Source organism: Triticum dicoccoides, chromosome 4A (assembly GCF_002162155.2).
Source record: "Triticum dicoccoides isolate Atlit2015 ecotype Zavitan chromosome 4A, WEW_v2.0, whole genome shotgun sequence".
In the NCBI taxonomy this organism is placed as follows: Eukaryota; Viridiplantae; Streptophyta; class Magnoliopsida; order Poales; family Poaceae; genus Triticum; species Triticum dicoccoides.
The window spans coordinates 495,798,625-495,823,333 of NC_041386.1; the positions used below are offsets into that span (position 1 = coordinate 495,798,625).

The window sequence follows — 24,709 nt, forward strand, 5'->3', positions numbered from 1 at the left end:
CTAGTTGACTCGGATCATGTATCACTTAGATGACTAGAGGGATGTCTATCTGAGTGGGAGTTCATTAAATTATCAGGTGAACTTAATTATCATGAACATAGTCAAAAGGACTTTGCAAATTATGTCGAAGCTTACGCTTTAGTTCTACTATTTTAGATATGTTCCCAGAGAAAATTTAGTTGAAAGTTGATAGTAGCAATTATGCGGACTGGGTCCGTAAACTGAGGATTGTCCTCATTGCTACGCAGAAGGATTATGTCCTTAATGCACCGCTTAGTAAGCTGAACCTCGAGCGTCGGTTGTGGATGTTGCGAGCATCTGGCATACATGTTTTGATGACTACATGATAGTTCAGTGCGTAATGCTAAATGGTTTAGAATTGAGGCACCAAAGACGTTTTTGAAACATCGCAGAACATATGAGATGTTCCAAGGACTGAAATTGAGATTTCAGGCTAGTGCCCACGTCAAGAGGTATGAGACCTCTGACAATTTTCCTAAGCCTGCAAACTAAGGAGAAAAGCGCAATCGTTGAGCATGTGCTCAGATTGTATGAGTACTACAATCGCTTGAATTGAGTGGGAGTTGATCTTCCAGATGAGATAGTGATGGTTCTCCAAAGTCACTGCCACCAAGCTACTAGATCTTCATGATGAACTATAACATATCAGGGATAGATATGATGATCCTTGAGCTATTTGCAACACCGTGAAAGTAGAAATCAAATAGGAGCATCAATTGTTGATGGTTAGTAAAACCACTAGTTTCAAGAAGGGCAAGGGCAAGAAAGGGATACTTCATGAAACGACAAATCAGTTGCTGCTCTAGTGAAGAAACCCAAAGTTGAACCCAAGCCCGAGACTAAGTGCTTCTGTAATAAGGGGAACGATCACTGAAGCAGAACCACCCTAGATACTTGGTAGATGAGAAGGCTGGCAAGGTTGACAAAAGTATGTATTGGACATACATTATATTAAATGTGTACTTTACTAGTACTCCTAGTAGCAGCAGGGTATTAGATACCGATTCGGTTGCTAAGTGTTAGTAACTCGAAATAAAAGGCTACAGAATAAACGGAGACTAGCCAAAGGTGAGATGATGATATGTGTTGGAAGTGTTTCCAAGGTTGATGTGATCAAGCATTGCACGCTCCGTCTACCATCGGGATTGGTGTTAAACCTAAATAATTGTTATTTGGTGTTTGCGTTGAGCATAGACATGATTGGATTATGTTTATCGCAATATGGTTATTCATTTAAGGAGAATAATGGTCACGCTGTTTATTTGAATAATACCTTCAATGGTCTTGCACCTAAAATGAATGGTTTATTGAATCCCGATCATAGTGATACACATGTTCATGCCAAAAGATATAAGATAGTAATGATAGTACCACATACTTGTGGCACTGTAATTTGAGTCATAATGGTATAATACGCATGAAGAAGCTCCATGTTGATGGATTTTTGGACTCACTTGATTTTGAATTACTTGAGACATGCGAACCATGCCTATTGGTATATATGCATGAAGAAACTCCATACAGATGGATCGTTTGGGCTCACTTGATTTTGAATCACTTGAGACATGAAAATCATACCGCATGGGCAAGATGACTGAAAGGCCTCGTTTTCAGTAAGATGGAACAAGAAAGCAACTTGTTGGAAGTAATACATCTTGATGTGTGCAGTCCAATGAGTGCTGAGGCATGTAGTGGATATCGTTATGTTCTTACTTCACAGATGATTTGAGTAGATGCTAAGTATATTTACTTGATGAATCATGAGTCTGAATTATTGAAAGGTTCAAGTAATTTCAGGGTGAAGTTGAAAGATCGTCGTGACAAGAGGATAAAAATATCTATGATGTGATCATAGAGATGAATATCTGAATTACGAGTTTGGCACATAGTTAAGACATTGTGGAAATTGTTTCACAACTAATACCGCCTGGAACACCATAGTGTGATGGTGTGTCCGAACATTATAATTGCACCCTATTGGATATGGTGCATACCATGATGTCTCTTATCGAATTACCACTATAGTTTATGGGTTAGGCATTAGAGACAACCACATTCACTTTAAATAGGGCACCATGCAATTCCGTTTGAGTCGACACCGTATGAGCTATGGTTCAGAGAAACCTAAGCTGTCGTTTCTTAAAAGGTTTGGGGCTGCGACGCTTATGTGAAAAAGGTTCAGGCTGATAAGCTCGAACCCAAAGCGGATAAATGCATCTTCATAGGACACCCAAAACAGTTGGGTATACCTCTTGTCTCAGATCCGAAAGCAATAGGGATTGTTTCTTGAATCAGGTCCTTTCTCGAGAAAAAGTTTCTCTCGAAAGAATTGAGTGGGAGGATGGTGGAGACTTGATGAGGTTATTGAACCGTCACTTCAACTAGTGTGTAGCAGGGCACAGGAAGTTGTTCCTGTGGCACCTACACCAATTGAAGTGGAAGCTTATGATAGTGATCATGAAACTTCGGATCAAGTCACTACCAAACCTCATAGGTCAACAAGGATGTGTACTACTTCAGAGTAGAATGTAATCATGTCTTGGAAGTCATGTTGCTAGACAACAATGAACCTACGAGCTATGGAGAAGCGATGGTGGGCCCGGATTCCGACGAATGGCTCGAGGCCATAAAATTCGAGAGAGGATCCATGTATAAAACAAAGTATAGACTTTGAAAGAACTACTTGATGGTCGTAAGGTTGTTAGGTGCTGATGGATTTTAAAAGGAAGACAGACAATGATGGTAAGTGTCACCATTAAGAAAGCTCGACTTGTCGTTAAGATGTTTCCCGACAAGTTCAATGAGTTGACTATGATGAGACTTTCTCACTCGAAGCGATGCTGAGAGTCTGTTGGAATTATGTTAGCAGTTACTGCATTATTTATGAAATCTTGCAGATAGGATGTCAAAACATTGTTTCCTCTACATTTTTCTTGAGGAAAGGTTGTATGTAATAAAACCAGAAGTTTTTGACAATCCTGAAAGATGCTAACAAGTATGCAAAGCTCCAACAACCCTTCTAAGGACTGGAGTAAGCATCTCGGAGTTGGAATGTACGCTTTGATGAGATGATCAAAGATTTTGGGTTTATACAAAGTTTATGAGAAACTTGTATTTCCAAAGAAGTGAGTGGGAGCACTATAGAATTTCTGATGAGTTTATGTTGTTGACTATTGTTGATCAGAAATGATGTAGAATTTCTAGAAAGCATATAGGGTTATTTGAAAAGTGTTTTCAATGGAAAACCTGGATTGAGCTACTTGAACATTGAGCATCAAGATCTATAAGGATAGATCAAAACGCTTAATAGTACTTTCAAATGAATACATACCGTGACAAGATTTTGAAGGAGTTCAAAATAGATCAGCAAAGAAGGAGTTCAAAATAGATCAGCAAAGAAGGAGTTCTTGGCTGTGTTACAAGGTGTGAGTATTGAGTAAGACTCAAGACTTGACCACGGCAGAAGAGAGAGAAAGGACGAAGGTCATCCCTATGCTTTAGACGTAGGCTCTATAGTATGCTACGCTGTGTACCGCACCTGAAGAGTGCCTTGGCATGAGTCAGTCAAGGGGTACAAGAGTGATCCAGGAATGGATCGCATGATAGCGGTCGAACTTATCCTTAGTAACTAGTGGACTAAGGAATTTTCTCGATTATGGAGGTGGTAAAAGAGTTCGTCGTAAAGGGTTACGTCGATGCAAACTTTGACACTAATTTGGATGACTCTGAGGAGTAAATCGGATTCATACAGTAGAGCAGTTATTTGGAATAGCTCCAAGTAGCGCGTGGTAGCTGCATCTACAAGATGACATAGAGATTTGTAAAGCACACATGGATCTGAAAGGTTCAGACCCATTGACTGATAAACCTCTCTCACAAGCAAGATATGAACACACCCCATGGGTGTTGGATTCATTACAATCACATAGTGATGTGAACTGGATTATTAACTCTAGTGCAAGTGGGAGACTGTTGGAAATATGCCCTAGAGGCAATAATAAATTAGTTATTATTATATTTCCTTGTTCATGATAATCGTTTATTATCCATGCTAGAATTGTATTGATAGGAAACTCAGATACATGCTGGATACATAGACAACACCATGTCCCTAGTAAGCCTCTAGTTGACTAGCTTGTTGATCAATAGATGGTTACGTTTTCCTGACCATGGACATTGGATGTCGTTGATAATGGGATCACATCATTAGGAGAATGATGTGATGGACAAGACCCAATCCTAAGCCTAGCACAAGATTGTGTAGTTCGTATGTTAAAACTTTTCTAATGTCAAGTATCATTTCCTTAGACCATGAGATTGTGCAACTCCCGGATACCGTAGGAATGCTTTAGGTGTACCAAACTTCACAACATAACTGGGTGGCTATAAAGGTGCACTGCGGGTATCTCCGAAAGTGTCTGTTGGGTTGGCACGAATCGAGACTGGGATTTGTCACTCCGTGTGACGGAGAGGTATCTCTGGGCCCACTCGGTAGGACATCATCATAATATGCACAATGTGACCAAGGAGTTGATCACGAGATGATGTGTTACGGAAAGAGTAAAGAGACTTGCCGGTAATGAGATTGAACAAGGTATTGGGATACCGACGATCGAATCTCGGGCAAGTGCTATACCAGTAGACAAAGGGAATTGAATACGTGATTGATTGAATCCTTGACATCGTGGTTCATACGATGAGATCATCGTGGAACATGTGGGAGCCAACATGGGTATCCAGATCCCGTTGTTGGTTATTGGCCGGAGAGTTGTCTCGGTCATGTCTACATGGTTCCCGAACCCGTAGGGTCTACACACTTAAGGTTCGATGACACTAGGGTTATAGGGGAAGTATGTACGCGATTACCGAATGTTGTTCGGAGTCCCGGATGAGATCCCGGACATCATGAGGAGTTCCGGAATGATCCGGAGGTAAAGATTGATATATAGGAAGTGAGGATCTGGCCACCGGAAGTGTTCCGGGCATCACCGGCAATGTACCGGGACCACCGGAAGGGGCCACCAGCCCCGGAAGCCTTCGTGGGCCAATAGTTGAAAGGGACCAGCCCCTAGATGGGCTGGGGTGCCTTCCACCAGGGCCCAAGGCGCCTCCAAGAGGGGAAGGGGGCAAACCCTAGGGCAGATGGGCCCTAGGGCCCATCCTGATGCGCCCCCTCTCCCTCTCCCCTCTGGCCGCCACCCTAGATGAGATCTAGGGCTGCCGCCCCCCTTGGGGAGGGAACCCTAGAGGGGGCGCAGCCCCTCCCCTCCCCCTATATATACTTGAGGTATGGGGCTGCCCAACAGATGATTTGATCTCTTTCTTGGCGCAGCCCTACCTCTCTCCCTCCTCGTCTCTCGTAGTGCTTGGCGAAGCTCTGCTGGAGTCCCGCGCTCCTTCACCATCACCACGCCGTCGTGCTGCTGCTGGACGGAGTCTTCCCCAACCTCTCCTTCTTCCCTTGCTGGATCAAGACGTGGGAGACGTCACCGGGCTGCACGTGTGTTGAACACGGAGGCGCCATTGTTCGGCGCTTAGATCGGAATCAATCGCGATCTGAATCGCTATGAGTACGACTCCTTCATCCACGTTTCTGTAACGCTTTCGCATCGCGATCTACAAGGGTATGTAGATGCACTCCCCTTCCCCTCGTTGCTAGATTACTCCATAGATTGATCTTGATGATGCGTAGAAAATTTTGAATTATTGCTACGATCCCCAACAATCGGTTCGTCCCCTGTGCCAAGGAGCGTCCTTTTGCCGCAAAGTGCGCGAGAGAGCTATTTATCGCATTCAGCGAGATAACAACGATCTCTCGCTGAACTGTTCGCTGCGAATGGGCCAGCCCATTCGTGACTTCATTTCGAAAAGGTTAGTAAAAGAAGAGGATCACATGGGATTTCAACCCGGGACGTCGATGCTGCGCCGTTGCCCTACTAGCCACTAGGACAGTATCCAATTTGTGTTAAGTTACCTGGGCGCAACCTATTACAAGGAAAACTATTCGTTTTCAATGGTTTTTTGTATTTTTTTCCTTTTCTTTTCTCCATTTTCTTCTTTTTCTATTCGGTATTCTTCACCTTTTTTTGTTTTCTTGTTTATTTTCTTTTTTCTTCTCTCTGTTTTTATTTTTTTCATTCTTTTTTCATTTGCTTCTTCAGTTTACAATGCTTTTTTCATTTTTATTTGTTTCTTTTCTCTTTTTCTTCTCCGTTTTTTGTTTTGCTTTCATTCTTTTTTTATTCTTTCTACATTTGTTTCTTTGTTTTTGGTTTATGTTGTTTCTTTTTTGGTTTTCACTTTTCAACTCTGCCCATGTCTCACACGTGGTTAGGACAAGGCATGTAATATACTTGAGGCGAACGAATTCGGTTTTTTCATTGTTTTTAGTGGTTTTTTTCTATTTCCATTTTATCTTCTCTTTTCTTTCTTTTTTGCTTTTTTCGTTATTTCTTCCTTTCTATTTCGTTTTCTTCTCTGAATTTTTCCTTGTTTCTTTTTATTTTTTCATTCTACATTGTTATTTACATGCTCAACATTTTTCAAATGCTTGCTCAACATTTCTCGAATACCTGTTCAACATTTTTTATATAAATAAAAAACATTTTCTGTATACATGTTCAAAATTCTTCCAACGCTTATTCAATATTTTTTGAATACTTGTTCAACAATTTTCAAATAGTCATTTTACATTTGTAACACTTATTCAACATTTTTAAATATGTGTTCAACATTTTTAGTACTTATTCAACATTTTCTAAATACTTATTCAACATTTTCAATACTTGTTCAACATTTTCTAAATACCCTTTGAACAATTTTTAATACTTATTCAACATTTGTCAAATACATGTTCAATATTTCTAATACTTATTCATCATTTTCAAATGTTTGTTCAAAAAAATTTCAAATACTTTTCAACATTTTTTAATAGTTATTCAGCATTTTTTTAATACCCATTTCAACATTTTAATACTTAGTGGACATTTTTTTCAATAACCGTTTAACATTTTTAATACTTATTCAACATTTTCTGTGTTTGTTAACTGATATTATTTTTGGAAAAAGCATGTGAAAACCGAGTAAAAAGAAAAAACACAGAAAAATAATGTTGAATTAGACGAGTAAAAATTAAGAAAAAGAAGGAAAAGAAAAACAAAGTAAAAACAGGAAAAGAAAGAAAAGAAAAATAAAGTAAAAACAGGAAAATAAAGTAAACATGGTAAATCCCGGCTCATTTTCCTTCTAGTATGCCGCGCTCACTATTGTGTACAACTACTATTCCATTCTGGCGGAGTGGCTAGCTGCTCTCGGAATCAGGTAGTCGATCCCCTCGCTAGCTCCATTTTTTAACTCAGGTTTTTCAGAAACTATTCGCTACAGTGGACAGGCCCAACTATGCGGTGTCTTTCAGCGAGAGGAAGCGCTCCCAGGCGTCGCACACCCGCGATCGAAGCGATCCACAAGGATGGGCCGGCCCGTTTAGAAGGCATACGTTCCACGGGGGCAACTAGTTAACGAGCACTCCTTCGGAAGCCTCGCAACGATTAGCGCCACCTGGCGCGCTCTCAGCCATTCGCCACGTGTCGTGCTCTGGACGCTCCCTTCGGATTTTATTTTTTTATTTTTCTGCACGCGTTTTCGGCTTTTTAAACGGGGTTTTCCGGGTTTTTTCGATGTTTTGGTTTTCCCCCGGTCTTTCTTAGCTTTTCGATCAAAAAAATTTGATTTTATTTTGCGCGAGAAACACGTTTTCTTTTTTTTCCTTTCGCGAAAGTCACGGTTTTTCTTCTGCGAGAGTCACGGCCGTGTCTTTCGGAAACGAAAAAAAACACAGTTTCTGTTTTTTTTCGCGAGAGTCACGGTTTTTCTTCCGCGAGAGGCACGGTTGTGCTTTCGCGAGAGTCACGGCCGTGCCTCTCGGAAAGGGAAAAATAAAACATGTTTTTTGTTTTTTTCTTTCGTGAGAGTCACGGTTTTGCTTCCGCGAGAGGCACGGTTGTGCTTACGCGAAAGTCACGGCCGTGCCTCTCAGAAAGGGAAAAAAATATGTGGTTTCTGTTTTTTTTTTCTTTCGCGAGAGTCACGGTTTTGCTTTCGCGAGAGGCACGGTTGTGCTTTCGCGAGAGTCACGGCCGTGCCTCTCGGAAATGAAAAAAAACGCGTTTTTTGTTTTTTTTTCTTCCACGAGAGTCATGGTTTTGCTTCGAGAGGCACAGTTGTGATTTCGCGAGAGGCACGGGCGTGCCTCTTTCGGAAAGAAAAAAAACCGTCCTCCCGGTTCGGTTTTTTTGCCCGCTTTTTTCGTCCGGTTTTTTTCGTGAAAAAAAGTTCATCAAAACCTATCAACATGGGATCTAGTTTTGAAGATCTCGACGCGAGAAATCCAATGATGAAAACAGTTTGAGATTTGGATGCACGGCTTAAGAGATAAAATATTTTGAATAAACGGATCTACGAAAAAAAGGGAAAACTCCCAAGTTGCGACAAGTGGCGCGCTGCATGTGCGTCATTTGTCGCAACCTGGGAAAGTGGAGTATTCTTTGCAACAAGTACTCATTAATTAGTGATTTCGGCGTTCCATCTATCCTTGTTTTGGGAACCATCTAGAAGGTTCCAGACGGTTATTCCCGGTTTTAGGTACCTTCTACAGGTTCCTGAACTGATTTTTCTGTTTCTATTTTGTTTTTTCCTTTTTTCATTTCTCTTTCCTTTTTCTTTTTCTTTCTATGTTTCTCCTTTTCTTTTTCTTTGTTCCAATTTTCTGGTTCTTTTTCTTCTTTCTTTTTTGTTTTCTATTTGTTTTTTTGTTTATTTTCTATTTTTCAAGTTTAGTTTTATAAAGATTATATTTATTTGAAAAATTTTTATTGTTTTCAAAATTTGTTCAGGTTGTTTCAAAATATTGTTCACATATCCAAAAAATGTTCTTGTTTTAAAATTTGGTCACTGTTAAAAAAAGTTCGAAAAATCTAATTTTTTTGTTCACGCTTTAAAAAATTGTTTGCAGTTTCATAAAAACTGTTCAGAAATAGAAAAATTGTTTGTGTTTTCCAAAAATGTTTATATGTTCAAATTTTGTTCGGGTTTCTACAAATTGTTTGGAAATTCTAAATATGTTCATGTTTTCAAAATTTGGTCAAATTCGTAATTCTCAAAAAAATGTTAGAAATTTGAAAAATGTTCCCATTCCAGTTCTCAAAAATTGTTCACAAATTCGAGAATTGTTTACGTTTTGTCAGAAAAGTTCGTGATTGTTAAAAACTTTTCTGGATTTTTAAAATGTTCCCTTTTTCATGATTTGTGCGTAAATTCTAAAAAGAATGTTCCTGATCTTTTTTTCAGAAACTCAATTTTTAAAACTTGTTCGTCTTTATCAAAATTGGTCGGAATTTTCAAAAAGGTTCATGTTTTTAGAAACTTGTCTACAACTTCAAAACTGTTACTCTTTTTAAAATTTGGTAACAAATCCCTAAAGTTGTTCTCGTTTTTTGAGATTTTTCCAAAACGTTCGGAAGTTTTTTAGAAAATATTTTGAATTTTCAAGAAATGATTAAAAAGGAAATATAATCCTATCTACCGATGTAGCTAGCTCTAAAGAGTTCGCGTTGTATTTTAACCATGAACACGAAACAGCCGCAGTGGCTAGCGGCCTCAGGTTTGCCTGAGCGCGATCACCTGCTTGCTGCGAGATAGACAGCTGGCTCGCCTATAAGGCGTCGGTAGTGGACCAACCCAGTAGGACGTCGCAGCGACTAGTTATCGCATTAAGCGATTCTACAGGGATGTCTCGCTTTTTGGAAACAGTATCGGGCCAGCCCATTTTACCGCGCGGAGGTTGAAAAATATCAGGAATAAAAAGGAGGGCGCGACCCTAAAGTTGTTCTCGTTTTTTGAGATTTTTCCAAAACGTTCGGAAGTTTTTTAGAAAAAAATTCGATTTTCAAGAAATGATTAAAAATGAAATATAATCCTATCTGCCGATGTGGCTAGTTCTAAAGAGTTCACGTTGTATTTTAACCATGAACACGAAACAGCCGCAGTGGCTAGCGGCCTCTGTTTGCCTGAGCGCGATCACCTGCTTGCTGCGAGACAGACAGCTGGCTCGCCTATAAGGCGTCGGTAGTGGACCAACCCAGTAGGACGTCGCAGCGACTATTTATCGCATTAAGCGATTCTACAGGGAAGTCTCGCTTTTAGGAAACAGGATTGGGCCGGCCCATTTTACCGCGCGGAGGTTGAAAAATATCAGGAATAAAAAGGAGCGCGCGACCCTAAAGTTGTTCATGTTTTTTGAGATTTTCCAAAATGTTCGGAAGTTTTTTAGAAAATATTTCAATTTTTCAAGAAATGATTAAAAAATGAAATATAATCCTATCTGCCGATGTGGCTAGTTCTAAAGAGTTCACGTTGTATTTTAACCATGAAAATGGAACAGCCGCAGTGGCTAGCGGCCTCTGTTTGCCTGAGCGCGATCACCTGCTTGCTGCGAGACAGACAGCTGGCTCGCCTATAAGGCGTCGTATTTATCGCATTAAGCGATTCTACAGGGAAGTCTCGCTTTCAGGAAACAGTATCGGGCCGGCCCATTTTACCGCGCGGAGGTTGAAAAATATCAGGAATAAAAGGAGCACGCCTGCGATTACCTACTGGTTTGTCGTAGGATCGCAACTTACTACAGGCTGCCAGATCTAGTCTTCTCCGGGGTTTTCTTTATTTTCTCGTTTTTGTACTTCTCCCATTTTTTCATTCTTTTATTTTTTATTCTCCATTTTTTTCGTTTTCTTGTTTTTGGTTTGTCATTCTACATTTCTATATATAGATGTTCAACATTTCTTAAAATAATTGTTTAACATTTTTTAAATACCTACTCGACATTTTTATATACACGATTAACATTTTTTTAATATTTGTTCAACATTTTCTTTTCCTTTTGTTTTCCATTTTCCATTTTCATATATATCAAAAACATTATTTAATAAGTGATCAACATTTTTTGTATACACGTTCAACATTGTCCCAACGCTTATTCAATGTTTTTCAGATATTTGTTCAACATTTAAACTTATGTCCACGTTTTTCAAATACATATTCAACATTTTTAAAATACTCGCTCAACAATTTTTAATACTTGTTCACCATTTTTTTAAACACTTGTTCAACATTTTTAATACTTATTTCACATTTTCCAAAACCTCGTTCAACAATTTTTAATACTTATTCAACATTTTCAAATACTTGTTCAACATTTTTAATACTTATTCAACATTTTCAAATACTTGTTCACTATTTTTTGAAACACTTGTTCAACATTTCTTTAATACTTATTCAACATTTTTCAAAATACTTGTGCAACATTTTTCAATTGTGTTTTTGAAGAGTGTTTTTTTCTTGAATACGCACGAGTATGCGTACATATACTAAAGGGGAAAGGGAAAGACTCCCTCCGCGCTCAAAAAAAGTTACATGAATATTTACAAGTGGCTCACAGCCACTCCACATACACAACATACTATAGTCTACTACTCGGCACTATCCCACGCTGCGAGGCCATCGAAAAACGCCTCGACTTCCCCTCTCAGCAGTCCTGCCTGTTTCCATGCTCGAGCATCTCTCTCTATTCTTCGTAGCACCTGCCTCGTAGATGGCGTCGCTCCATCGAAGACCACATTGCGGTGCGTCCACAACTCCCATATGACAAGGATGCGAATTGGCCTCACTAGCTTCTTGTGTTGCCCAGTGTCCTCTTGTTGAATGCACCATTCGGGTAGTGTCTCATTTGTTGTAGGGGTTCTGTCTGGTTGCCCCATAGCAAGGCATACCCTTGCCCCAACCTCCCGTGCGAAGACAAAACCAATCATGATGTGGGTCATGGTTTCGTCGTGTTGGCTGCATAATGGGCATGAACTCTGGTGGGGAAGTCCCCTCCGCGCTACTCGATCAAAGGTCCAACATCTATTCTTGATGGCCAACCAAGTGAAGAATCGTTTCTATAGTGGCGCCCCAGACTTCCATGTGAAATCTGTCGTACGCGCGACCTGAAGACCAGAGAACTTGGCCGCGTAGAAAGAGCGCGCCGAGAACATGTCGTCTTTCTCCCATGCCCACTTGATACTGTCCTGCGTGGCAAGCTGAAGGTCGGTCACGTCCACTCATTGCCATAAATCCAGAAACTGTAGGAGCATGGTTGCCGTAAGGTCTGGCCCAATGTCCAAAGCCCAAGTGTGATCCGCCAGAGCTGCAGCGGCCGTGCGGGTTGATCTAGTTTTCTTAGCACCGTTGTGTATAGCAGGGGTGCCAATTCCTCCACTCGGTAGCCGTTGAACCACCTGTCTTCCCAGAAGAGCGCTACCTCGCCATTTCCCACAGTAGTTGTAGTCACCGCGCGAAAAAGTGCCATTGATTCCGCTGGCACGGAAATCCTGAATTGAGACCATGGCCTGGACTGATCGGTACGCTGCAACCACGACCACCTCGCAAACATGGCAGTGTTCAACCACCGCAAATTTGGTATTCCGAGACCGCCGGCCCACCTTGGGCGGCAAACCGAGTCCCATGCCACAACACAGTTTCCGCCCCGGGCCTCCATCTTGCCACACCACATGAAACCTCGACATATCTTTGTCAATATCATCATAGTTCTCGGAGGTATATGAAGTGCCATCATAGCATGGATCGGAATTGCGCACAATACTGAGAGGATAAGTATGAGCCGACCACTCTTAGGAAGGGTAGCCGCCTTCCAGTTGGGTAGACGACTAGAGAATTGTTCCACCAGATACCGAAACTGTGCGGCGGTGGCCTTCCGGATTGTGAGTGGAAGGCCTAGGTACTTGCATGGGAACGATGCACTTGTTCATGCTAGTGAACGACAAACCGAGTCCATTTCCACGGGCGAGCACCTGATGGGTAGTGTCGTGCTTTTGGATAGATTCACCATGAGGCCCGAGGTTGCCCCGAAGAGTACCAGGATCTCCCGACAGGCCCTTATCTCTTGGTCATTAGGCTTGAAGAAGACCATTACGTCGTAGGCGAACATAGAGACTCGCTGCTGGACACCGACTCGGGCCAGGGGGCGAAGATGCCCCGATCGGTGCCTTCTTGAACAAGGACTGTAGCGGCTCCATGAACAGGATAAAAGGCATAGGGAAACCGGATCGCCCTGTCGAAGACCACACGCATTGTATATCATAGCCCCTAGTACTCCATTCATCGCAATCCTTGTAGTCGAGGTGGCAAGTAGTCCACAGATCCATGTGATCCACTTTCTCCCAAAACCCATCCGTGTCATGACCTCCAATAGGAAGGGCCACTTAACCATGTCAAAAGCCTTTGAAATGTCGAGCTTGAGCAGCACCGTTAGATCTTTGAGCGCATGCAACCTTCGTGTTGTGCACTGGACGAGCATGAAGTTATCGTGCAGAGAGCGGCCCCTAACGAAAGCACTTTGGTGATTACCCACTAGGAAAGGAAGCTCGTCCACCAATCTTGTGGCAAGTACTTTGTCGAAAATCTTGGTTGTGCCATGGATTAGGCTCACTGGTCGGTGGTCTTTTAGATCAACGACTTTCTTTGGTAGCAGGGTTACCACGACTCTATTGATGGCCGCCAGCCCTCTTGTGTCTCCATGGAAGAACTAATCCATTGCCCTCATGAAGTCAACTATGATGACCGGCCAACAAGTTGCGTAGAACCGTCCTGTGGAACCGTCCGGGCCCGGTGCCTTGTCTAGCGGCATCAATTTGATAACCTTCTCCACTTCCTCCGGTGAGAAAGGTGTCTCCAGGTGTGCCAAGTCCCTTGTCGGCAGTTCCAACCTATCCAAATCTATGGCGTGCATTCGTGGCCGGGGTGAGCCAAAGGTGCTCGAGAAGTGGGCGTCAACTGCTTTGGCAATGTTCTCTTGGCTGGTGAAGATCTCGCCGTTGTGACGCAAAGTGAGAATGGCATTCTTACGTTGCTTGTGGTATGCATGGCGATGGGAAAAGCCGGTATTGGCGCCCCCCTCCTTGAGGTTAAGCATGTGGGATCTTTGCCGAGCAATCGTCCTTTCGAGAGAGCTTAATCCCAACAGCTTCTTCTTAAGCACCTTTCGCAGCCCATGCACCTGGTCGGAGAGGATGCAAGAGTCCGCTGCCGTGTCCAGCCGATATATGATCTCACGAGCGCTTAGGATTTGCATCTTGATGTTACCTATCCATCTCTCACTCCACTACTGAAGCTTCTTTGCTGTAGCCTGTAGTTTGTAGTCTAGTACTTTGAACGGGTTCCCTGACGATGGAAACGAGTGCCATGCTTCCGCGACGGCGTCCATGAACCCCTCTGCTTTCGGCCAAAAGGATTCGAAGCAAAACTGCCTTCCCATATGAAAAGCCGCATCTAGGTCAAGTAGGAGCAGGCAGTGGTCAGATACCGCCAAGCCCAGTGCCGCAAGCAAGCAGGATGGGTGCAAGTCCTCCCATGAGTTTGTAGTGAACATATGGTCAATCTTTTCCAATGTGGGGAGTCTCCTTTCATTGCTCCACATGTACCGCCTCCCAAGTAGGTATAGCTCTTTGAGTTCCAGCAGATTTAGCTTGGCTCTAAACCATGCAATCATCCGGCGGTTGATTAGCTCATTGTTCTTGTCCTCCGGGTTCGCAAGCAGGTCGAAGTCACCCGCTAGCGTCCATGGTCCGGCATGCAAGTCCCGAATCTCCTCCAATTCAGAAAGAAACGCCACCTTGTCGGCATCCGACTATAGCCCATAGACGCCCATGAGCCACCAAACCGGGGCTCCATGCAGCTGCACCAACGCCGTCAGGGTGTTCGTAGTGGTGTGTGGGTTGGACATTGAGACTATCGTATCATCCCACACAATGAGGATTCCACCTTGGGTGCCCACCGCCGACAAGTAATAGTAGTTTTCAAATCTATTACCAAGGCACTGCCTAATCAAGTCACGGGATACAACTTTCACTTTTGTTTCCTGGAAACATATGATGCTAGGATTAGAAACCGCCACTACTTGAAAGATTGCACTCCTCCGTGCCGGCGAGTTTAGTCCACAGACATTCCACACTAGGAGCTTTGGTGGTTGTGTAGCCATAGACAAGGCCCACAGAGCCACACGGTGGTACAGACCGAATCACTCCACGTCAGCCATCTCCGCAACGGGTAGGATGGACGGGTCCCATCCAAACATGGCAAGAATGGCCGCCACCCGACCCGCCGCCAACGGTCTGGAAAACAGCTCCGCGTAGGCCTCCAATGCTTCATCGCTAATGATCTCTGCCTCATTTGCCAGGCACAACTTTCTAATGATCACTTGGTATTGCTTGGATGCTTTGGATCTCCTGGCCGGGCCCCGGGCTAGGCGGGCGCTCCTATGGGGTGTGGTGTTTGGGACCGGTCTCCTCCGCCTTTGCCTGCGCGTGGTGGGTGGTGGTGCTCTGTCTGCTGGCTGTGAGAGGATTGGGGTTAGCGCACGCCGTAGCTCCGCACATAGCAGGTCTAGCTGGGAGCTGCCAGGCTGAGTTCTCGTCTTCACATGAGCAGGGGCATCTTCTGGGTCATTCCGGGCAGGGGAGCTGTGGCCAGAGAGACTCACTCGGACCTAGTCTTGCGATTGCATGCGCGTGCCCATGTCTACGTGAGCAGCGCCGTCCTCATGCATGGGCGTCGGGCCCCACACACCTATCGTTATTGGGCGGATGGGAGAATCCCATGCAACCCCATCTCTTTCACTGTCCTGTAGCGTTTGATCTACGTGGCCACCACATTCCTCGGCCGCTAGTGGCCGTTCCTCACAATCTTCCTAGATGATCACGTCCCATGCGCCAAATCTTATCATGTCGGCTCTGCTGTCTCCTGCAGCACCATCTTCTAGCTACTCTGCATCTTGGTCAACATTCTAGTCAAGCGTGTGCCGCGTTTGGGCGACAGATGGGGGGGACCCCAATCCCGAAGCTCCCAGACACCGCGTCAGGTTGCTCAACTGTCGGGATGCACAAGACGACACTGGCGAGTCCAGTTCTACCTCGGGCCACGCCATGCTTTGCGCAGAGATGGCCAGGCCTGCTAGTGGGCCAGGCTCCACGTGTTCCTCAACCAGTGGCCCGTCATTCGGGCCATTGCCAACCAGCCTACTGGGCTCATAATGGACGTGACGAAAGCCACACAGCTGTTGTCGGGGCCGGGTCGTGCGTCAGGTGGGATTGCGGTTTGAACGGCGCGACGAGTCACCGGCGGTGGCGCGGCAGCCGCCAGAGGCGAGCGTGCCTGACCATCCCGGGGCGGGGCGGACGAGCCCATGGGAGCCCCAGAGCCGCCCAACCGGCCACCGGACCGCCATGCCCCACCCGAACCAGCATCCCGAGCCCGATCCACATCACCCTCCTCGTCGTCCACCGGCGGTGGCTGTGGCGGCGGGGGAAGTTGTGGCTGTGGTCGGCTAGAGACCAACACCAGCTCTTCTTCTTGGATATGTCGATTGAGTACCAAAGAGCGTCGACGCCATCATCTCGTCGCCTCGGCTCTTCCACCACCAGGATGCGGTGTGGCGGTATGCGCGCCGGGTCGTCAGTTCGCAGCCAGACACGAAAACATGTCATGTCGTCGCGCCTCGCCGTGCTGCTCGCAACCTTGACCACCATGCTTAGGTCCCTGAGGACGGAGTCGGTGGCACGCTTGGTCCACACGTTGGCAGGGATGCCCACCAGCAGCAGCTGCACGAGGTACGGCATGGCGTTGCCTGTTGCCCAGGCCTGCCGAATCCACGTGCGCAGCGACAACGTAAAGCACGGCGCGCCAACATGCCCTCTGGCCACCATTCTTTCACGAGTGGCCTTGGTCTTGCAGAGGACGAGGAAGTTCTGTGGGTAGAAGGAGCGAATGGACATGTCACCGGGGCCGAGGTCGAACTCCATGTGCACGGCACGAGCGGCATCGGCAAGGTCCACCGGCAGCCTAGGCTCCGCCACGGTGACCACGACCACCAGCGATAGTTCTTCTTTTAGAGAATCAACATCTGCCGCGCGCTGCAGGAAGCAGCAGTCCATGATATGATCCACCTCAGGGCGCGGCGGCGCCACCGGCTCGAACGACACCGAGAAGCACAGGTTGGCCACACTCGCCACCGAGGACTGGGCGGCCGCGTCCTGCACAAATGATGTAGGATTGAACCCTAGATGGCCGATCTTTCACAAAAGGAGCGGATCCCGCGAAGAACACGAAGAACACGAAGGGAAACACGAGGGTAAATCACAAAGGGGAACACAAGAGGGACACTCAAACCAACAAATATGACCACACATGTGCTAGATCCATGAACACAAAAGGAGATATAAGATCCACGATCAACAAGGGCGATACACGGTAACCGGTTCTTCTCCAAAGGAGGTCTTGATGGGGACACCCAAGAGGGGGTCTTGAATCCAAGGGGATCTTCTCCGAAGAGGGGCCGTGGTCTCTCTTTTGGAGTAGATCCGTAATGGATGAGCAAAGCTCTATCTCTAATGAGCTACTACTTTACTAACCCCAAAACGTAGGTAGGAGGAGAGTATATATAGTGTAGGAGGGCAAAAGGGTACATGGGCCTCGGCCCTTTACTGTGCGCAGACAGACGGGGCCGGACATCTGGGCGTTGGGCCTGATGTCCGGGCCTTCGGGAGGAGGCGGATGTTCGGGGCTGGGGCCGGATGTCTGGGCTGACGGGGCTTTTCTTCTGTCCTCTGGATGGAGCTTCTCCGGATATCCGGGCGTTGGGGCCGGATTTCCGGGCTGGGGCCGGATGTCCGGGCCTATAGATGCTTGGCGGCTGGTGTCGGTGTCAAAACCGGCGGATTTCGGGTAGGGGGTCCCGAACTGTGCGTCTAGGCAGATGGTAACAAGAGGTAGGGGACACGATGTTTATCCAGGTTCGGGCCCTCTTGATGGAGGTAAAACCCTACGTCCTGCTTGATTGTTCTTGATAATATGAGTAGTACAAGAGTTGATCTACCACGAGATCAGAGAGGCTAAACCCTAGAAGCTAGCCTATGGTATGATTGTTGTTGGTCCTACGGACTAAACCCTCCGGTTTATATAGACACTAGAGGGGGCTAGGGTTACACATAGTCGGTTACAAGGAAGGATATCTACATATCCGCATTGCCAAGCTTGTCTTCCACGCCAAGGAGAGTCCCATCCGGACACGGGACGAAGTCTTCAATCTTGTATCTTCATAGTCCAACAGTTCGGCCAAAGGATATAATCCGGCTGTCCGGATACCCCCTAATCCAGGACTCCCTCAGTAGCCCCTGAACCAGGCTTCAATGATGATGAGTCCGGCGCGCAGATTGTCTTCGGCATTGCAAGGCGGGTTCCTCCTCCGAATACTTCATAGAAGATTTTGAACACGAGGATCGTGTCCGGCTATGCAAAACAAGTTCCACATACCACCGTAGAGAGAATAATATTTCCACAAATCTAATCTGCTGACATACCCCGTAGCATGGCATCACACCACAGCCAGGTCTTTATTCGAATCGTTTTTCATAACCTATCTCGGTGTGTTTCGCGAGGCGGTTTCCTTGGCACGTCTTATCGAAGCATAGATCGTGTCCCCTTATTACGGGATTCCCATCAATACGGACGTGGGTAACCCAACCGCGCCATCAATTACGACACTTGGGGGATAAGCGAGTTTTACCAGGCTGGTGGGGGCGCATAGTTTCATCCGCCCTTATAAAGGGATAAGGTTTCACCTTTTTCTACCCACGCCTTCTTCCTCCTTACTCATCCATTCTCGCGCACTCGAGCTCCAGCGCCCAAGTCCACATCCTTCTCCTCAACTCTCCCCAAACATGTCCGGAGCGGGAGGCAAGTGGATGGTCTCCTCCGTCACGGAGGGACACATCAAAAAACTATGTGGGGCCAGATACTTAGCCGCGGATATCACGCACCGGCTGCCAGCCGCGGGGCAGAACGTCCCTACCCCGGAACCTTACGAAATGGTGGTTTTCCTCCCCCACTTCGTCCCTGGACTGGGGTTTCCCCTCCATCCATTCGTCCGCGGCCTTATGTTCTATTATGGGCTGGACTTTCATGATCTGGCCCCGAATTTCATCCTCAACATCTCGGCGTTCATCGTCGTGTGCGAGGCTTTCCTCCGCATCCGGCCCCACTTTGGCCTGTGGCTGAAGACCTTCGATATCAAGCCGAAGGTAGTAGGCGGCCAACAAGCGGAATGCGGCGGAGCCATGGTGGGCAAAATGCCCAACGTTACATGGCTCGAGGGCTCCTTCGTGGAGACCATAAAGGGGTGGCAATCGGGGTGGTTCTACATCACCGAGCCGCGCGACACCAATTGGGTGGCGGCCCCCGAGTTTCGATCCGGAATCCCCACACGGCTCACTTCCTGGAAGGAGAAGGGCCTGTCCTGGGGCTCATTAGTGGAGCTGGACGGACCCCAGAAGTGTATCCGGAACATGATAAGCAAGAAACTTAAGCTTGTCAACATAGTCCAGGTCATGCTCTTCCGCCGGATCCTCCCGTGTCAACAATGGGCTTTCAACTTATGGGAGTTCGACCCGGCCTAGCACCAGACTCTACGCGAGCTCTTCAACACGACGCATAAGGACGTCTGGAAGGTGCTGTTCAAGGGCGTCGAGGTCCCCCCTTCTCTTACCGAGGATCGCGGGCTAAGCGCGAAGCGCCCTGCGAATCCGGTAAGTTCTGTACATATGGTAGGGTATTTATTTCCCATAGCTTAACCATGTGCGGGGTCTGAGCTCCCATGCCTTTGACAGGACTGGGTGGAGACATCGGAGCAGATTAACTGTCCAACCCCTCTGCCCGAAGACCCTGCAGACGCTCTCCTGATGGATATGCGGACTCCGGCTCCTTATGAGGTGCCAGAGAAGACCAAGAAGAAGGCCATGGGAACCCGAAAGAGTTCCCGGCGCCAGGTGGTATCGGACTCATCGTCTGGTAACTCTGAGACGCACTCCTCCCATGAAAACGAGGAGAAGGAAGATGAAGATTCTCCCCCTTCAGCCGGGGGAGACAAGAAAAGGAAGGCCGCCCAACCGGGGAGGCCGAAGGGTCCAAGAAGGGAAGGACTCTCCTTCTGGACTGTTCCACCACTGTCGCTGACGGCGAAGACGAGTGGTTACTCAGGGCCAAGCCCCTGGCGAAGTCGTAAGTATTCGGATACCAGAGTAACTCATAGCATACTTTTGTTGCACTGCTTCTCCTAACGTCGAATATGATTATGCAGTCTGCCCCGAGCCCGTATCGACGTATCCTCGTCGGACGGTTCCTTGGACTCATCGAATATGAATAGTGATACACTTCCAACCGCCTCCTCTCCTCGCCCTACGGACGATGTCGAGGGACAGTCTCAAGGGGCACCGAGCCGGGGGGAGATAGTCCCGGAGGCGCCTCAAGGCAAACTTCCAGACTCCAGGCGCGAAGGGAGCAAGACTCCCAAGGGCTCCAAGTTCGGCCCCCAGCCGAACGCCGCGCTGGAACCTCCAGTGGTTCCGGACTCCGGCAGGCGGCCCCCTTCCAAGAGGGGCAAGCCGCCCGTGCCGGTGACCTCTGTCCGTCCAGAGGCACTGGACAACCTGCTGGGAGCGCTTCGCAGCGCTTCCATCGACGAATAGCACCGCACTATTATGAGTGCGGTGATCAAGAAGGTTCAGTCCGCCAAGAGCGGACTGACTGAAGCCTGTGCCAGCCTTCTAACAGGCTTTGAGGTAAGTATTTAAAATATAGGAAAATATTACCGCATAGACAGTAGCCCCTGATGCTCTGTTTGGTGTTCACAAAGAAAAGCCGAATAGAGGATCAAATAATATTTGCAGGAGTCTAATATAAGTATGTCTATATGCGTACGCAGGCTTCGCTGCCGACCTTTGCCGCACTGAATGCGGAGGTCGCTGCACTGAAGCAGAACCTCGAGCGGTCCGAGAAAGAGCTCGGTCTTGCCAAGAGGCAGCTCGGGGAGAACAAAGGTAAGTAATGCCTATATATATATATATATATATATATATATATATATATATATATATATATATAAAGATGCGGTTGCAAAATGATAGGATCATCATGGATGTGCCAGGGGCCACGACCAAAGTGGCGACCCTGAAGCAAGCGCTGTCCGAGGCCGAAAACAAAGCGGCCAAGGAGCGCACCAAGCGGGAAAAACAAGAGGCACGGGTGGGCGAGGTGCAGCAAGAGCTCCAGGCTCTCATGAAGAAGCACGAGGCTTTGGAGCTTGACTCGAAGACGCGAGAGTCCGAGCTTTCCGCGGCCCTCGAGAGCACAAAGCATGCCAAGGCTGAAGCCCAAAAGGCCCTCCAGGAAATTGAGGCGATGAGGAAGATAGCGGCGGGTAAGGCATTCAATATGCAAAGCAAGCATGTGAAGGTAAATTACTTGTTACTTACCCGAGTCCGGAGCTCTCCAGGAGCATTCACAGATTTGCGCCACAGCGTGTCGGATGCCGCGAAGTATTACTAGGCCAAGGAGGGAAGCTCGACGGAGAAGTTGTTCTGGTCTCAGTATACTGGGACCGAACACCCGATGCCTGTGAGTGACCAGCTGAAGCAACTGGTCGAGCTGCATAAGGCGGCCGAACAGGCCATGAGGGGCCTTATAGTCCGGATGTGGTCTGGCGACTCCCTTCCCAACAGCTACTTCGGCCTGGTGAGGCGGCTTGTGGATACCTGCCCACGGCTGGAAGTCATAAAGCGGTCCGTCTGCATCGAAGGTGCATGCCGGGCTTTTGCCCGTGCGAAGGTGCACTGGGCCAAGATGGACGCCGAGAAGCTGGTGAAGGAGGGGCTGCCGCAGGGGAAGAAGCATCGCCACCCCGAAATGTATTATGAGGGTGTCCTGAAGGGTGCCCGTCTTGTGGCGGACGAGTGTGCGAAGGATGTAATTTTTGAATGAACTTGCTCGTGTGATCCTGTATTATGAAAACTTGTTCATATGCGCTATGCAATGCTTGTTTAAATTTAAAATATTATCTTCTGTGCAGCTGTTTATTAAATCTGAGAGATGGCCAGTCGTCGGCTTCTGCCCACATGCCACGAGTGCTGGGGTGTTCGGGATAAATCTGAGCACTCTTTTTCCCATTGTTGGGTCCTTCGAGGGAGGTGCTCAGCACAACGAACAAGGCAATCAGACTATAATGCTTTATCACTCTCACTTAGCCATAGAAGTCTACAATTTTAAATTTTGGCGAAGCCCCTAGTATTCGGAAGGCTGAATTTGGGGCGCTATACACGCCTTAAGCCGGACAAAGCCGACTCCTCGCTCTAAGCGGCATAAGTCTTTAGGGACTCGAGACCTCTCGAACAGCGACCAGCTCTCGCCTTATCATGACAGTCAGTTTTAGCTTTCTCTACTGAGGTGCTTGCCCAGATGAACCGGGGCACAATCGCAATAGTTCTCCCACTGCTACCTTAGTCGATATAGCGGAACGTAAGGTACCAAAACATGGGAGCTGGGCAAACCCAACTATTGACCCAAGACATGATTCGGAGCTGATGCATATAATGCTATAAGTCCAGGGTGCCACACTGTCGAAAGTGTTTGGACTTCTCACGCCGTATTATGGGGTACGCTTAAGCCCCTGGCGTATTGGCCGTACCAGAGTGTACAGGTGCTGAATGTCATGAATGAACATATATATAAAAAAGAATAGAGAATGCGGTAATAGTCTAGTGCTATGCATTGTTTATTCAAAAAGGTGCGTTGAAGCAGAATGATACAAGTAGTGCGATAAGCAAAAAGTAGGACTATTTGACATGTCCCCTCCAAGGGCAAGCTGATGAATGGTATTTAAAGCAAGTATTTCACTCGTTATCAGAGACCACCTGGGAGTTCCATGGTGCGACGTAGCTTTCTGCCTCCTTGGTTGTTGTATCGTGTGTCTGGAAATCGTACTGCCAGACGGGGTTTCCGGAGAGTAAAGTCCTGAAAGAGAGAAAAGAACAACAAAGCGGGAAGCCCCTAGTGCGGTTGAGCCGCGTTTTGGGGCGTGCCGTACTCGTGCCCCCCACCTATGCCCATGGTATTTTTAATCCGTAATTATGTACGTGTGGCACAGATTTCGCCGTTTGGCTGGGACTGGGGTGGGGGCCGCATTGCTATGCGAGCTCGGAACGTGCCATGCGGTCTTGTTGCAGATTACTCCGGGCGCGCTTGACGGTGTCCGGGTGTTTAATCACCAAACTGGTGGATTGCCTGAAGAGGCTGCTTTGTGCTTCTGCTGCGAGGGCCGCAGTGTGCTCCTCCGTGCGGAGAGAGCGTTCTGTGTTTCCATTGACTGTGATGACCCCCCGAGGTCCTGGCGTCTTGAGCTTGAGGTAAGCATAATGCGATACCACATTGAATCTCGCAAATGCGGTTCGCCCGGGCAATGCATGATAGCCACTGCGGAACGGGACTATATTGAAGATTAACTCCTCGCTTCGGAAGTTATCCGGGGATCCGAAGACCACTTCCAGTGTGACTAAGCCTGTGCAATGGGCCTCTACACTTGGTATGACGCCTTTGAAGGTCATTTTTGTGGGTTTGATCCTTGAGGGGTCTATACCCATTTTGTGCACGGTGTCCTGATAAAGCAGGTCCAGGCTGCTGCCGCCGTCCATAAGGACTCGAGTGAGGTGAAATTCATCGATGATTAGGTCTAGGATCAGTGCGGCGAATCCGCCATGACAGATACTAGTGGGATGGTCCCTGCGATCGAAGGTGATCGGACAGGAGGACCATGGGTTTGAACTTTGGGGCGACTGGCTCCAACGCGTATACCTCCCTTAATGCACGCTTCCGCTCCCTCTTGGGGATGTGGGTTGCGTATATCATGTTCACTGTCTGCACTTGTGGGGGGAACCTCTTCTGTCCTCCGGTGTTCAGCGGCCGGGGCTCCTCCTCGTCGTCGCTATGTGACCCCTTATCTTTGTTTTCAGCATTTAACTTGCCGGCCTGCTTGAACACCCAACATTCCCTGTTGGTGTGGTTGGCTGGCTTGTGGGGGGTGCCATGTATTTGACACGAGCGATCGAGTATACGGTCCAAACTGGACGGGCCCGGGGTGCTTCTTTTGAATGGCTTTTTCCGCTGACCTGGTTTAGAGCCTCTGAATCCGGGATTGACTGTCGTATCCTCGGTATTATCACTGTTGATGCGGCGCTTGTGTTTGTTGCGACGTGACCTGCCATTGCCATCCTTGGTATCCGAAGTACCATGGTTCTTTGATATATTATTGCTGCGAGCCAGCCAGCTATCCTCTCCCGTGCAAAAGAGGGTCATGAGTGTCGTGAGGGCTGCCATAGATTTCGGCTTTTCCTGGCCAAGGTGCCGGGCGAGCCACTCGTCGTGGATGTTGTGCTTAAAAGCTGCTAGGGCCTCTGCATCCGGACAGTCGACGATTTGATTTTTCTTTGTCAGGAACCGTGTCCAGAATTGTCTGGACGATTCCTTTGGCTGCAGAATTATGTGGCTCAAGTCATCGGCATCTGGTGGTCGCACATAAGTGCCCTGGAAGTTGTCGAGGAATGCGGCTTCCAGATCTTCCCAACAACCAATGGATTCTGCTGGCAGGCTGTTGAGCCAATGCCGAGCTGGTCCTTTGAGCTTGAGTGGGAGGTATTTGATGGCGTGTAGATCGTCACCGCGGGCCACGTGGATGTGCAGGAGGAAGTCCTCGATCCAT

At 47.2% G+C, this 24,709-nt stretch overlaps 1 pseudogene; it reads right to left on the reverse strand.

Annotated features, from left to right (window-relative positions):
* Nucleotides 1-16,241: 16,241 nt before the first annotated feature.
* LOC119283575 overlaps nucleotides 16,242-24,709 on the reverse strand; it is a 109,597-nt pseudogene continuing 101,129 nt past the window's right edge.